The sequence below is a fragment of the Neopelma chrysocephalum genome, unplaced genomic scaffold (assembly GCF_003984885.1).
Source record: "Neopelma chrysocephalum unplaced genomic scaffold, ASM398488v2 Primary Assembly neopelma1_95, whole genome shotgun sequence".
NCBI classification, from domain to species: Eukaryota; Metazoa; Chordata; class Aves; order Passeriformes; family Pipridae; genus Neopelma; species Neopelma chrysocephalum.
In genome coordinates this window covers 37,257-52,705 of record NW_020897757.1, presented here as the reverse complement: position 1 = coordinate 52,705, position 15,449 = coordinate 37,257, and positions in this window count along the sequence as shown.

Sequence of the window (15,449 nt, the reverse complement as noted above, 5' to 3'; positions counted from 1 at the left end):
GCCCCTCGCAGCACAAAAAATGTTTTCATGTAATGCAAAAAAAAATCCTCTTTTCTATATTTACCTGCAGAATTACTCCTAGAACACGTTAGTTCTCCAGGCTCCTCGGACAAAATAATGTTATTAGACCAAATGCCAGTGGAGGGAAAGAAGATTTGACATTTCCCTGGAAATTGCACCCAGGACTATTAAGGAAGGGGAACTTATTTGGATGCGCTGCAGGCACGAACTCTTCGGATTTACACTTTTCAGTCAGAGCTCCCTGCAACCCTCCTGCAAAACCCGAGGAGAATTTCATACTTTTCCCCCTCCTCTCCCTCTCCTTACTCTGAGACAAATCTCCAGGAAAATTCATTACACGGTTTAAGCGATGGGATTTATCATTCCATTCAGCTCCTCCAAGCCGCAGCTCTCCCGGCTGTCACACCGGCGAGGTAATTCTAATTTGTTCCTTTCATATTTCACCCACCATGTTCTCCTCGGAACGACAGCAGGAAAATAGAGACGAGGGCACGGGATGGCTCGGGGCTGAACCTGCCACCACGGGAGGACTTCCTGCTGCTGGGGCTGGGGAGCCTTCGGAGAAGTTCGTGGGGACCTCATGGCAACCTGCACAGCCCTGGTGCAAATCAGAAGCTCAGGTAGGTCTGTCTGTTCTTCACCCCCAGAGAAGGGCTGCTGGCCTTGAATATTGTGAGCAGTTTGGGGCACCACAATGTAAGGAAGATATGAAGCCATTAGAGGGTTTTCCTGAGCCCAAGGATGGTGAACCTCAACAAGTTCCTCTGCTGCTGAGGAAGCCTCAAGTGTGGAGCATCTGTTTAAGACAAGACACTAAATCTGGCACTCAAGTCCCATTTTCAGTAAGTCCCTTATCAGTCTGACCTTTATCCAGTGTTAAAATAATAAATTGATGGGGAAGGGCCTTGAGAGGAGCAGCTGAGGGCACTTGGTGTGTTCAGCTGGAGCAGAGGAGACTGAGGGGAGACCTCAGTGCAGTTCCAACTGCCTGGGCAGGGGCAGAGGAGGGGCAGGGACTGAGCTCTGCTCTGTGTGACCAGGGACAGCAGCCAGGGAACAGCTGGAGCTGTGTCAGGGCAGGGTCAGGTTGGATCTCAGGCAAAGGTTCTTCCCCCAGAGGCTGGTTGGGCACTGCCCAGGCTCCCCAGGGCAGTGGGCACAGCCCCAAGGCTGCCAGAGCTCCAGGAGGGTTTGGCTGATCCTCTGGGGCACAGGGGGTGACTCTTGGGGCTGGGCCTGTGTAGGGTTGAGGGTTGGACTGGATGATCCTTGGGGGTCCCTTCCAGCTCAGCACATCCTGGGATTCTGTGACTCAATTGGCCCTTGGCTGTGCTGCACTCTCTGAGATCTCCACGTGGTCAGTGCACTTCTTTGCACCCAGTGTCTCCTCCCTGCAAAGCACGAGGATGGAAGTAAAGCTTTTCACTCCAGGAACAGCCTCACACCTCCTCTGAGAGAAGGGGAATCTCTGCTGGGTGTCCACCAGTACACCCTGTCCTCCTGAGACAGGACCAAAGATGTCCCACAAAGAAGGGTTGGGCAATGCCAGCAGTCGCAAACTGGTTTAGCCACAAACACTCTGGAGCATCATGAAAAAGCCACCAGAGCTTGAAGTGGCCCAAGGCAGGTGCCCAGGACAGCTCCAGCATCTCATCCCTGTCCCCCCATCATCACTCAGGTCCCATCTCAGTGGAGGTGACAGTCCCTGAGCATCTCCCCTCCTCTCCTCAGCCCAGGGGTGATGAACCTCGACAAGTCAGGAACCCTTGAAAGGGAGGGTGTGGGGGCTGTAGTTGAGCATCTATTTTAGCCAAGACCCTAAATCTGGCACCCAAGTCCCATTTTCAATAAGTTCTTTATTAGTCTGACCTTTGCCCAGTGTTCATAATAAATTCTATTCTCCTTGTATAAATACATCTTTTTAATAAACGCTGTAGCCATATACCCAGAGAGTTTGTTTCTCTCTGCCTGGAGTTATCACCCCATAAACAAGAAGCTGCTCCACACAGGCACCTAATTGATCCATTTTTGCCTGATTCCCAATAAGCCATAAACAGGTACGTTCGTTGAGGGGAAAACTAGAGTTTTTATCATCTTCTGCCTCATTTTAAGGGAGGATGAAAGGAAGACAACTGCTTTATGTTTACTAAAATATTTAGAACAAGCTGTGAAAGATAGAAAACATCTCAGAACAACTATAAGTTGTATTAATACCACAGTCTGTCCTTGAGAGTAAAATGCAGTCCCAGGCAGGTAAAAAGCTATTAAAGAGATAAAGAGATCTTCCTTTGAATTGACACATATCTTATTTGAGTGCAGCATCATTCCCGTGCAGTTCCAACGTTCCTTCTCCACTAATACCGAATTAATTCATTTTGATTATTGTTATTATGGCAAATGGCAAAAGGAATTAGCAGAGATGAATCAGGAGCTCGAGCTGGATCCCACCTCCCACCGAGACACAGCGAGACCTGCGGGCCCATAAAAATGATGGAAGGGAACGGGAAGGAAATCATCCGGCAGATTAAAAAGATTCCTTGCAAGGTGACGTCTGCCAGACTCCGTCCAACGCCCAAGATCGTCCCCGTGACCTCCAAACAGGAGGATTTTCCCCCCGTGGAACTCTGGGTTCAGCTCAGGAGAGGGTGCTGTGGTCACAGGGAGTGCCAGGGCTGAGCCTGGCACAGCAGAGCAGCCAAAGGGCACTTCCTGCACCTTGCAGGGGTCGCCCATTTGAAGGGCAAATTTCAGTAGCAGCAAATGTGCAGGGCTGCAAAACAGGGAAGCGGGTCCGGGAAGCAGCTCCAGGGCTGCTGCACTGCAGGGCCTGATCCTCTTGAGCAGAGCAGGTTGGCAACTCCAGGACTTCTCTCCAGCTTGACTTGAACTGCATTGGGCTTCTTTTCCCCACAGCATTAATGGGATAAGGGAGAATCATAGAAGGGTTTGGGTTGGAAGAGATCTTAAAGCCCATCTTGTTCCACCCCTGCCATGGGCAGGGACACCTTCCACCAGCCCAGGTTGCTCTAAGCCCTGTCCAACCTGGCCTTGGACACTTCCAGGGATGGGGCAGCCACAGCTTCTCTGGGCAACCTGGGCCAGGGCCTCCCCACCCTCACAGGGAAGAATTTCTCCCCAATATCCCATCTATCCCTGCCCTCTGGCAGTGGGAAGCCATTCCCTGTGTCCTGTCCCTCCATCCCTTGTCCCAGGTCCCTCTCCAGCTCTCCTGGAGCCCCTTCAGGCACTGGAAGCCTTCTCCCTGGATCCTTCTCTTCTCCAGGTGAACCCCCCCAGCTCTCCCAGCCTGGTTTCAGAGGAGAGGTGCTCCAGCCTCCAGTGAGTGGAAGCACCACTCCCACTCCTGCAGCCACCCTTGTTTTCTCCACTGATCAGCTCCAGGAAAATATCCTGTGAGTTACCCCTTGCCCCAAGCCACAGGCTGATTTTTTTATATTTATCAGGTCAATGGGACCTCACCTGAAAGATGAATAGATGAGAACTGGCTCTGCTCATCTCTGCTGCCCTGTACCCGTGTCACTGCTCAGGAGGGCTCTGGGTGCTGTCCTTCTGCATGAGGAGAGCACAGAGCTGCACATGGGGTGGGCAGTGGGGACTTGGGTGACCTGTATTCAAGTCCCACCAGGGCTGCAGAATCCCACATATCTGGGGGATTTTATTCTGTCCCTGGAAAAGATTGCTGGCACTGGTAAACTAAAAGAACTTTGGGGAGAAAGAAAAATCACAGCCCTTATTGACGGGGGAAAAAAACAAAACTGAAAGAAAACAGCCCTGCCCAACTGGAGTTTTCCCCAGTTGGAGCATCCTAAATCTCCAGATTCTTCCAGGATTCAGAGGAAGAAGTCTCCAGGAGAGGGCATTGCTGCGATGGCTCTGCACGGGGCCCTGCATCTCCCCGCTGCTGTGTAACCCCTCAGCAAGGCAAGAGGTGTTGTCAGCGAAGCCTTTCATCCCACTTCACGTGTATTTTGAGGCTTTTCAGGCCCACAGCTGACTCTGCCTCCATCAGTTTGCCAAGGACCCCTCCACCTGTCCCCACCTCTGGCTTTGCTCAGCTCAACCTGAGCTCTGGAGCTGCTGGGGCAGAGTCCACGTTTCCCCTCTGACCCACATCAGAACCGTGGAACAATTTGGGTCGGGAGAGACCTCAAATATCATCTTGCTCCACCCCGTGCTATGAGCAGGGACACCTTCCACTAGACCAGGTGTCCCCCAGCACCTCGTCCCTGCTCCTGCAGTCCCTGATCCATCTCCCTCCGCCGAGGCTGGGGGTGGTGTCCAGCATCAACTCTGTCCATCCGGGAGCTCCAAAACCACTCAGAGACAGCGAAGTCCCCGCGGAGCAGACTCTGTTTATTTGTTTATGTGTTTGTTTGCTGGTTTGTTTGCAGACACTGCTGCGGAGCTGTTCAGCATCTCGAGTCCCCGGCCCTGCCGAGCGCTGGGAAGCGGCGGCGCCGCGTCTCCCTCCGTTAAACCCAGCGGGAGAGCGGGGGCTGCCTCGGCAGGGAGGGGATGCGGAGGGGGGAGCGATCCCCCACATTCCAAGGCTACCGCACGCTCCCGTCCCGTATCCGAGCCAGACTGGGGGGCCTGATGTGCGGGGATGAAGCGGGGGGAGGTGAAGGGTGCGTTGCTGATCCCGAGTGTGGTGTTTGTTCGGGGTGAGGTTTAACAGGGTAACTAATACCTTTGGGATGTTTGTTATTATAGCCAGCACACAGAATTCGGGAGGGAGGGAGGGAGGTGGCCACATCTCCCGTTTACCAGTCTCTTCCCAGTCTCAGCACCACCCAGCCTGCTCCAGGAGAGGTTTCCTTGCCGTCTGAACCACTTCAGGGGCTTCAGCATCCCTTCCCTCCTGCGTAACTCAAAGCCCTTCTCAGCCCCCCCTTTCCTGCTTGTGAGGGATGCAGCTATTTCTGTATTACAGGGAAGTTTTAGGAGCAGAATCCATTAGGGGCTCATTTACAGCCGTGCCCGTAGGCAGACGCAAACCTCGCTTCCCTGAGATGAGAGACTAATCCATCAGCTGCCTCTGCCTGGCCTGTTCTGTCTGCAAATGGCTTTACTGTGCCAGTCTTCTCACTCTCTTGGCAGCCTGGAGATGCTCAAGCTCTCCTGGACCCCTGTGATCAACAGTCTCCAGAGAAACCCCCCCTCCCATAGCCCTGTACCCACGAGCTGAAGGGAGGATGTTTCTCTTCCCAGCTTCTGCAAACATCTGGGCTGTATCCTCACAGCTGGACCACAGGGATGGAGTTTGGACACCTCTGGGACAAGGGGAAAGACCCAAATTGCATCCCAATCTTGCCTTCCTGCAAGGAGCTAACAACAGAAACCCAATTTGAGTTTTCTACCAGCTCCCATTTTGATCAATCTCTTATCATTTCTCAGAGGCCATTTGTGATAAGGGTGTAAGAAGAGCTTCCTGGATCAGATCAGAAGTCCATTGAGACCAGTCTCCTGTAGGGCTGGGACAGGAGCAGGACAGGCAGGAGGCCATAAACCCTTCCTGACTCTGGCCATCTGCAGCTCGGGGCCTTCCTGAGCCAGACATATCCGTAAGGAACTCGTATTTAAAAGCCCTTTTCTGGCCATATTTGTCTAATGACTTTGCAAACTCATTTCTGGGTTTGGTCTCCCCCGGCCCTGGCAGAGAGTTTCACAATTGGATTAGGCATTGTCTGGAAATGTCCTTCCTCCATAAGGGGAGAGATAAAGTTATCTTGGATTTCATCTGTTGCTGGCACTAATCTGAACTGAAATCTTTCTTAAATCTCTGCAGGCAAGTGCAAGTCATGCCTGGCTAAAATCTGGTGTCTGGCAAGGTCCAGGTGCCCAAAGGACCCACAGAGGAGCTATGGATCCCCCTGGGGTCATCCATCTCCATAAGGTGCAGCCTGTCCCTAAAACTTCCCCAATTCTGGGAGTGCTGCTGTTAGGACCATCCCAAAAATCTGTATTTTCAGACCTCCTAAGCCTTCCCATCACTACCAGGTTCCCGATATAACGGGACAGAAGATTTTATTTGCTCAAAAAGATGTAGAAACTAAAGGGATTAAGTTAAATTTTTCAAAGTCATGCATCAAAAGAGGAGCTTGTACTGCCCTAATCAGGCATGAAAAGAAAGCCAACCCTCTCTAGAGGGATTCATGTTCAGCTGGAGATGGGACAGCTCTGTCACATCCACTGGTTGTAGCCTGGCCCAGATTTAGCAATGTCAGTCTGGCTTTCCAGAGTTTCCACCAGGCTTGGATCCATGTGAAAAATAAATCACAGGTCTCTCAAATTCTGTCCTCAGCCTTCCTGCTCAGAGATGTTTGTGCATTTGTCCAAGAACTTTGTGCTGTTCCCCTTGAAAATTCCAGATGTGGTATCTTCTGCTGACACAGACCTTGCTACTATTGGGCCGTGAGTGGGGTTTTAATGCTGGATGGTGACACTTTGGTTTATTGGTGCTCTCTCCACACACCCCAGGTGGTGACAATGCTCCTTCTGGTGCTTTCTGAAGTAGATGACAAGAAAGGAAGGATTGCAAGAAACAAAAAGAAAGTTTCTAACGACGCCAGGGTTCAGCACACACCTCGATCTCCTGATGTTAAACACTGCTGACACAGGCCCTGCTCTGCACAAATCTGCAGCTTCCCTTAAATTAGCAATTCCACAGACACAGTGGGAGCTTGCATAAGAATTGTCCATAAAGGGAAGAGAGTCACAATATCAGCCTAGCATGAAACCCTGCTTTCTGCTTTTTAATTAAGATTTCAAGCCTGTGTCTCCCCCGAGGTGCTGCGCGAGGTTTTGCCAGAGACGAGAAGCAGCCGGGGTCCCTCTCAGCAAATTGGCTTTCCCAGCTCTGCTCACACCCCCGTCAGGGCTGAATTCCCAGGGCCACATTTGGGCTACAGCTTCCACAAGAGAGTGAAGCCCATCATTTGGGGACTGGGAGCCTTCCTTGCAGGCTCAGGTGCTTTTGTGCCTCCCCTTTCCCAGCCAGGTCCTGCTGTGGAAGCAACGGGACGTGAGTTTTTTTGGTGCATGGCACTCTCAGCACTGAACAGAAAGCCAGGAACTCTTAGGATGACATTTCCAGCGTGAATACCTCTGTTTATATCTTTTTAAAACTATTCTCCTCTCTTCCATGTTCTCTCAGCATTCCCTTGGAGCTTCTCTTTCCCTGTCTGCCCCCTCCTGCTGTGTATCCCTGAAGCTGGAAAGTGAAATCAGAGAGACGTGAACAACCGAACAAGTTATCTGCCAGAATCAAAGGCAGATGTTGGCATTTGCATTTGTCCTGGTCCATTTCTCCATCACAACTCTATTCCCCCATCTGTAATTCCAGAGCAGAGCCCAGTGGCTCATAAACACCTCAAAGATGAAGCAGCAAAACCAGGGCTCCCTGCGGGGGGGTCAAAATAACCCCACAGACACGGGGTCACAACCAGAAATCCCTGTCTCCCTCCCCTTTACATCACTGCCAAGTTAGGATTCATTTAGGAGGGAGCAGAGGCAGGCCAGGAAGCCCAGCACAGCTCTCCCCTGGCTCTCCCAGTTTCAGACGTGCCAGGAATCATCACTGTGCACATCCATCATTCCCGTTAATGCTGCCCCTCCGATGGCAAACCTTTCCTGAGCAAACACGAGCTCACAGCCAGCAGCCACCACATCCTTCCCTACCTCCACGCAGGCTGGGCAGGATCCAGACCAGGGAAATACCCCCGAGCAGGGATTTGGCTGCATTTTCACGGGGAGAGCTGAACACGGTGCCCACTGGAGACTTTTAGGTGCCACCTGCAACATAAAGGGAGAGGCACAACACTGACAACACACCCCACTGCTGGCTGTCACCACGTCGAGGGGACAACGACAAAGACTGCCCTGGAAGCACCTCTGAAGGTTTCACAATTACACCCATAAAGAATTTAACACGCAATAAAAGCGCCGAGTGAGTTATCAAGGCCTGGCGAGGAGAGGGAAGCTGATGCCTGCCCTACAGGTGTTCATAAAATATTTAGGAACTTTAAAAAGAAGAGGGAAAAATGCAGTTCAATAAACCACCGTTACAAGCAGGTCCACTCTGCCAGGCAGCCAGTGAGGTGCAGGATTTCTGCAGGACTCATTAACTCCCCCTCCGGCTTAATGGGGCTGTGGCCGCTCATCCCCCTTCCCCCACACCCCACAAACGGCTTTATTTAGAAGCTGAGATTGGAGCCCGAGCTCCACGAATAACATTTGCCTGGATGTAATTAGGCATCAGCAGAGCAAAACTCCCCTGGTCAAGGGAGAGTGGAAATCCAGGTCAGGCAGCTCCCTGCCCACAGCTACCTGCTCCCAGCTGGAAAAGAAATGGATCCGGGAAATCTGGTGCCATGGAATGGACTTTTCAAGCCCCTGTGTTTAAGTAGGGGATAGAAGGAAACTGGGTAGAAAGTTTTTTGGAAGGAAAGGGTTGTCTGCCCCCGGTGATGAGCTGAGGGCTTTTGTAGAATCACAGAGTCATGGAATGGTTTGGGTTGGAAAGCACTTTAAAGTTCATCCAGTCCCATCCCCTGCCATGCACAGGGACACCTTCCACTAGCCCAGGTTGCTCCAACCTGGCCTTGGACACTTCCAGGGATGGGGCAGCCACAGCTTCTCTGGGAAACCTGTGCCAGGGCCTCCCCACCCTCACAGGGAAGAATTCCTTCCCAATATCGAACCTAAATTTCCCCTCTTTCAGTTTGGACCCATCACTCCTTGCCCTGTCACTCCTGTTCCTGTTGAACAGTCCCTCTCCAGCTTCCTTGGAGCCCTTCAGATCCTGGAAGGTGCTGTGAGGTCTCCACACAACATTTTCTTTTTCCAGGCTGAACAGCCCCAACTTCCTCAGCCTGTTTTTGTGCCCATGGGGATGAACCAATCCAAGGCAGAGCCACATGAGGAAGACCTGCCCAGCTCTTCCTCCCGTTCTCCTGATGGATTTGGGCTTGTTGGGGCAGTGCTTTTTCCCCAGGTGTGGCAGCTGAGGTTGGAGCAGGTTCCGGTGGGGTCGTGCTGCCAGGAGAACCTGCCTTCAAGGAATGAGGGAAGAGCAGGTGAATTCCAGGCTGTGGTGTGGAAAAAGCCCTCCAGGAGCAGCAGGAAGTGCTTCTCTGCCTCTCTGAAACCCAAAGCGCTCCGGATCTGTCGAGCGTGGGAGATACAAGGAAGCAAACCAAGAGTGGCTCGGAGACAAGAGGAGATAAAATCCCCACAGTGCTGTTTTGACATTTGCTTGTCCCAAACAAGATCAGGAAATTCGAAACACGCAGGAAGGAATAACGGCAGGACTGGAATCCCAGGCAATTTCCATTCAGATCTGTCAAAACAGCTCGTTCTGGCACAGCAAGACATGAACCTGCCTCTGCCCACACTGTCAGTCAGCCCTGGAGAGCTGGGGGACAGAACCCAAGGCAGGGGGGGACCCACAGAGGACAAATAATCCCTCCCCCCCGAGAAAATCACGGTCTTGAACATCTTTCTTGGGACACTTAAACACCCGAGTTGTCATTTGGCTGCAAACAATATTAACAATGAGGAAAAAAAAAACATTTTGATAGGAATAAAATCTATTCTTTAGGCTGCAAATATTCTTTTTTCTTTTTTTAATATATGCGTGTGTGTGTGTTGAGTGAAAAGGAATTAAGTGTCTAAAAAAAGAAGTGCTTCTGAATTAAGGCTCATTTCAATTTAAGACTGCTGAAAGGCAGAACTCCAGGTGTTGTGCAGGGTTTTCTTTGTTCATTGTCACAATTCAAGAGGAATTTGCAAAATACTTTGACTAAATCCACCGTGATTTTTCTGTCAGAAACATTCCAGGTGACAATTTTTACCCAGAAAGCTCCACTTGTGGCAACTCAGACAGAACAGTTTAACATCAGCCTGGAGGGAAATATTTCGTTCTTATTTTCCTGAAGAAATGAACACTTCCAACAAAAGTGACACTTGCAGGGGGAGATATTTTGCAGAAATCTCGAGTTTTACAGAAACCCAATAGAACGAGGATGTTTACAGGGAAAAATCTTGGACAAATGCAACGTGTCCCATGATCTCACCCTGAGCTTGCCCTCCCCAGGCTGCAGCATCTGCTTCAAAGTGTCAGACCAGCATTTCCAGGCACTGGGGTAAGTGCACAAAACCATTTGCAGGCTTCCCAGCTCCAGAAATCTGCAGGCAGTGCTCAGTACCCGAGCAGGGCCTCAGGAGCTGCGATCCAGAGGGTTGGCAAAATCCAACATGTGCTTCCTGACATTGATGGAGCGGCGATAATTCCCAGCAGCTGAGAGCTCCTGGCCCCCAGCCCTCCCCCTGCTCCTGCTGGGCTCTGGCCCCGGGTAAATCTTGTGCTGTCCCCTCCATCTGTCCCTCCCTGTCTCCAGGAGGGGTTATTTGCTCAGATGGGATGGAAGGAGAGGTGGAAGCATCTGTGCACAGCCACGGCTTTTGCGTCAGGAAGGACCATCTCCCAGCACCACGAACTGATTTATAACCACCAACCCCCCCCTTCCAGCAGAGCCAACCTGAATTCATCCCTCCAGAGCAACAAACTCTTTTTTCTCTGTGAATTCTTCCCAGATGACCAGGCTGGCTGTTGCCCTCCACCCTCAGCAGGTCAGACCTGCTCCAGCGGTCCCCAAAATCCACCCTGAGCTGGGGTGGGATGTTCTGCTCTCCTGCAGAACCTCGAGGTAATCAGACCTGAGGGGCCCAGATCTCCTAAACCTGGGGGGGGTTCAGGGCTTCCTCTCACACTGCTGGCTTGACTTGGGCTTATTTAAACTCCTGATTGAGGTTTAGATTATTTCTGCCCTTTTCCTGCCGCAAAATTTTTTCTCCTTCAGATTGAAAAATCTCGACTGGACTTGCCCTGTGCTTTCCCTGCACAGTCTGTTTGGGTTCATCTCGTTCCTGGAGGCTGCCCAGGTCTCTGTGGGGTGGAGGGAAGGGGGACTCCCAGCTGTGAGCTGGGATCTGCACTAAAGGAGATCCCTGCAGCAGATTGGTGGTGTGGGACATGTGGGGAGATGTTTTCACTTGGCATAAATGTGCATTTTGGACTGGCAAAGCAGGAGCACTTCCAAGCTCCCTGTGTGGATCCAGGGGGCTGTAGCCAAGTGCTGTAAATCAGAGCAGACCCTGAGCTGGCCTGGTTACAGCAGACCTGCCACCACAACAGTGCTGGCACGGGGATGAGGAGCCAGCAAACGACCCCCAAGAGCGTTGGACTCGACTCAGTTTGCATGACCTCATGCCACGTCTTGGTGGAGAGGTCCACCAGTGAAAAATGGGGACTCCACATGCTCCAAAACCAGCAAGTCTGAAAGCAAAAGCAAGTGGAAATGTTAAGCTTGGCTTGTGCTCAGATCTCCTGGATCACTGAGAGCTGTGGGGACTCAAACTTCACAGCTTGGGCTGTGTGATGGGAGGACCCAAAGTGCCAGTGCACATCTCAGTGTGTTACCATTTTTATTATTATTATTATTATTATTATTATTACTAGCAGCAGCAGCAGCAGCAGCAGCAGCAGCTAGAAACCCCCAGTATGGCCTTGAAGCAATGGAATTAAAAAAAAAGAAAAAAGAAAAAAAGAAAAAATCTCTAACTCATAATAAAAAAAAAAAAAATTAAAAATAAATAAATAAATAAACCCCCCACAAAAACATGAATGGCCCTTCCAGAATGGGTTTACATTTTCCTTGGCTAATGGCCCATCCCATGATTCAGGTTGAGCCAAATCCTAAATTCTAAGAAAAACTCCATCATCCCCCTTCTGTTTGAAGGGAAACTGCCAACATGTCTCACCCGTAATCGTCTGAATCTGAGGAGAGACATTCAAATTTATGATGGGAGGCAGAGAGCCAAGTCCCATTGATCTTCAGTGAAAATCCTTCAGTGAGAAATCCCTCATTCCCTGTTGCTGGAGTGAAGAGCTGGGCTCTGCCTGCACAGCCGGTTTTGTTCCAGGGCACTCGGCTCCACCGGGGCTGAATTCCTCTTGCTATCCTGTTATTAGCTCTGATTAAACAGAGAGGAAGAGGAAATTGAGCTATTCCTGTGTACTTATGTGCCTTAACGAGCTGGTTTTAACCCATTTGTTGCCTTCAAAATCAAGTTTCCCGGGAGGGTTTTCACCACCGGACCATGATCTCACCCTGCTGAACTTCAGCACTGGGCTCAGGCTCGGCACAAGTGGGGCAGGGCAATGACTCACTTTCAGTGTTTAAAGCCAGCCCAATAAATCCCTGAATGACTTTCTAACGGTGCAGTAAACATAATCAATGAACATTAACAAAGCACTGGGAAGCCAAGAAATTCTTTGGGGGGTAAAACACACACCATGAATCTTTCCTGTGTTGTTGTATCAGGCAGGAGCCTCCGACTCCTTTATTGTGTTCGACATACACAGCTGGGAAATATTTTCTACAGCCATTCCTAGACTGACCCAGGTTTTCCAAAGAGGTTTTTTGGAGCAGAAAGATCTAGGCCTGATTTTTATTTTTTTTTTAAGGTGTATAAGTGCCTTAAGATTGAGGCGCATGTAAAAAACAGTTTTTACAAATGTCAGGGAATTTGGGGTTGAAGGAGGTCACTAGTCCTCCTCCTCTGAAGAGGAGAAGAAACGGCCTCAAGTTCTGCCAGGTTGGATTCTGGGGGAAATTTCTCCATGGAAAGGGTTGTCCAGCCCTGGCAGAGCTGCCCAGGGCAGTGGTGGAAGCCCCATCCCTGGAGGGAGTTAAAAGCCCGGTGGATGTGGCATTTGGGGACATGGGTCAGTGGTGGCCTTGGCAGTGCTGGTTTAATGTTTGGACTCGATGGTCTTGGAGGGCTTTACCAACCTAAATGATTCTGTGACATTCAATGGCATTCAAAGACGCCACTGCCCCACCAAGAGCTTGTGCTTAGTCCTCCTCATCTCCTGGGGTTCAACACAGAGAAGACATCACATGCTGGGCAAGAAGGGACTTCAAAGACTTTGCTTATTTTTCTCTGTATGGCAGTAAAATGAGCCACTTCCCAACTCACTGGATTAGTTTTACACCTTGAGGGGAAAATGGGCCCTTCTCTCAGAGCCAGACTCTGGGAGAGTGTCATTCACCCTGACATGGGCACAGGGAAGTCAGACACTTCAATTTATACACCTCCAGCTCTCTCCATTATAATCCTTATGGAGAAAAAGTACCCTCTGCTCCGGGGGAAACACCAGGCTGTGGAAAACAGCTCAGGCTTTCACATGGGTCAGGTGTCAGGTTAGGCCAGACAAATCCTGCCCCTGGACCACTGTCAAGCTCCAACCACCACCTCCAGTCAGCTCATTCCCGGCATTGTTCCCGGATCTAGAGGTCCTGATTAGACCCAGCACCCTGTTGTGCTCTGAGCTGCAGACAGACACAGAGCCAAGTCCTGGCCCGAAAAAACCCTGTAATAAAAATAGACAAGACAGATGGAGGCTCAGATTTATGGGAAGACACACAGCAGGTCAGGAGCAGAGTTGAAATGAGAGGGAAGTAGCAGGTCTGAGATCCCTCAATTAACGCTTTTTCTTTGGCACCAAGGCACAAATCATACACTTCAAAATGCCCTGGTCCAGATGCTCCAACCACCTTGATTTCAGAGCCCAGAAAGCTGCAAAGCCTGAGGCAGCCAGTGCTGAGCCAAAATGTGCTCTCAGGCACACATGGTGTGACTCTCAGGGTGTCCTGTGCAGGGCTAAGGGTTGGACTCCATGATCCCTGTGGATCCCTTCCAACTGAGCATATTCTGTGGCTCTGTGAAATGCCTGAAAACAGCCCCAGCCCCAAACTGCTTCTCCCAAGATCCACAAATCATTCATGACCCTGATCTTCAGTCTCCCTTGACAGTTTGCTCTGAAGCTGGGCATCCTCTCCAACCCCCACAGCTTTCCCTGGGCTCTGACTCATCACACCAACCCTTTCCCAAACCTTTGGAAAATCAAGATGTGCTGCCATTGCATCATCAGCTGTAACAGCAGACAGTGTGACTGATAGCCCTCATTAATTAGGAGACCAGCAATCACCGCTGAGTGTGCTTTGTGTTCCTCACCACAGGGCTGTGTTTGGGTTCCTGTAATACTTATAAATAGTATTAATAGCAATTGCATCAATAATAAGAGCACAGTTGTGAAATGTTTATATAGCACCCATCTGCTCAGAGCTCCACAGTGACTGATAACGCCACAACCATCTGGGTGCCTTTGGCTCCTGCTTATCAGCGTGGCAAATCAGGCAGCCAGTCTCCATCCCAGCAGCTCTCGCTGGTTCTGACTTGCCAGCAGCCATAAATCACCTCCTTAAACTGCAGACACTCCTGGAGAGGAAGATGGGAACCCACAGGCAAAAGTTGGGAGCACCAAGATGGAAAGCGAGACATTCCTATTGCAGAGTGTAAAGAGACTCTGAGGGGAACCTGCAAAACCACAGTGAAATAAGGAGAGACCCCCCCTGCAAAGGCACAGTCACTCAGAGGAGTTCTAGTTTTAGTTTAAATCACTTTTAAAAGTAACCCCTGCAAAGGTTTGGCTTTGAAAGGAATCCCCTTTCTCCTGGGCTGGGGGCTGCTGTGTCGATGAGGCCCTTGCAGGGCAAACACTGGGTGCATTCAGGGCCTGGAAGACATCCCATAATGCCAACATGGCACGTGGGCAGGAATCCCCATCACTTCCATCCCTGGAAGTGTTCAAGGTCAGCTAGGATGGGGCTTGGAGCAACCTGGGCTGGTGGAAGGTGTCCCTGCCCATGGCAGGGGGTGGAATGAGATGAGCTCTGAAGTCCCTTCCAAACCACGCTGTGATTCCGTGATTTGGGATCCAGGAGGGGCTGGTTGGGTCTGCTCCTGTGCAGCAATGCCCTGGCAGATGCAAAGGTCTGCCCAGTGGCACTGCAAGGAGAAGAACAGGATCTTACCCATGTCCCAGTGTGTGCAGGGAGGGGGCAGAGGAGGGACCAGGCTCTGCTGGGGGGGCCCAGCAATGGCACAGCAGGAATGGGCAGGAACTGATGCCCAGGAAGTTCCACCTGGACAGGAGGAAGAACTTCATTGCTGGGCAGTGACCCAGCTCTGAACAGAGACCAGAGAGGGGGTAGAGTCTCCTCATTGGGGATATTCCAGACCCCTCTGGACACAATCCTGTGCCAGGTTCTCTGGGGTGGCCCTGCTGGAGCAGGAGGTGGGAGCAGATGGGACACTGTGGCCCTTCCAGCCTGACCCATCCTGTGAACCAGCCCTAAGTGTGTCTGTCTGTGGGTCTGTCACATGAGTGTGACAAGTGCCTGGTGGAAATGGCTAAAACCATCCAAAACCAGGGTCTTGTGCAGGGTCTCCCTTTTCCTTCACCCCTGTGACCAAAGTAAGAGCTGGAAGGTGAAAGG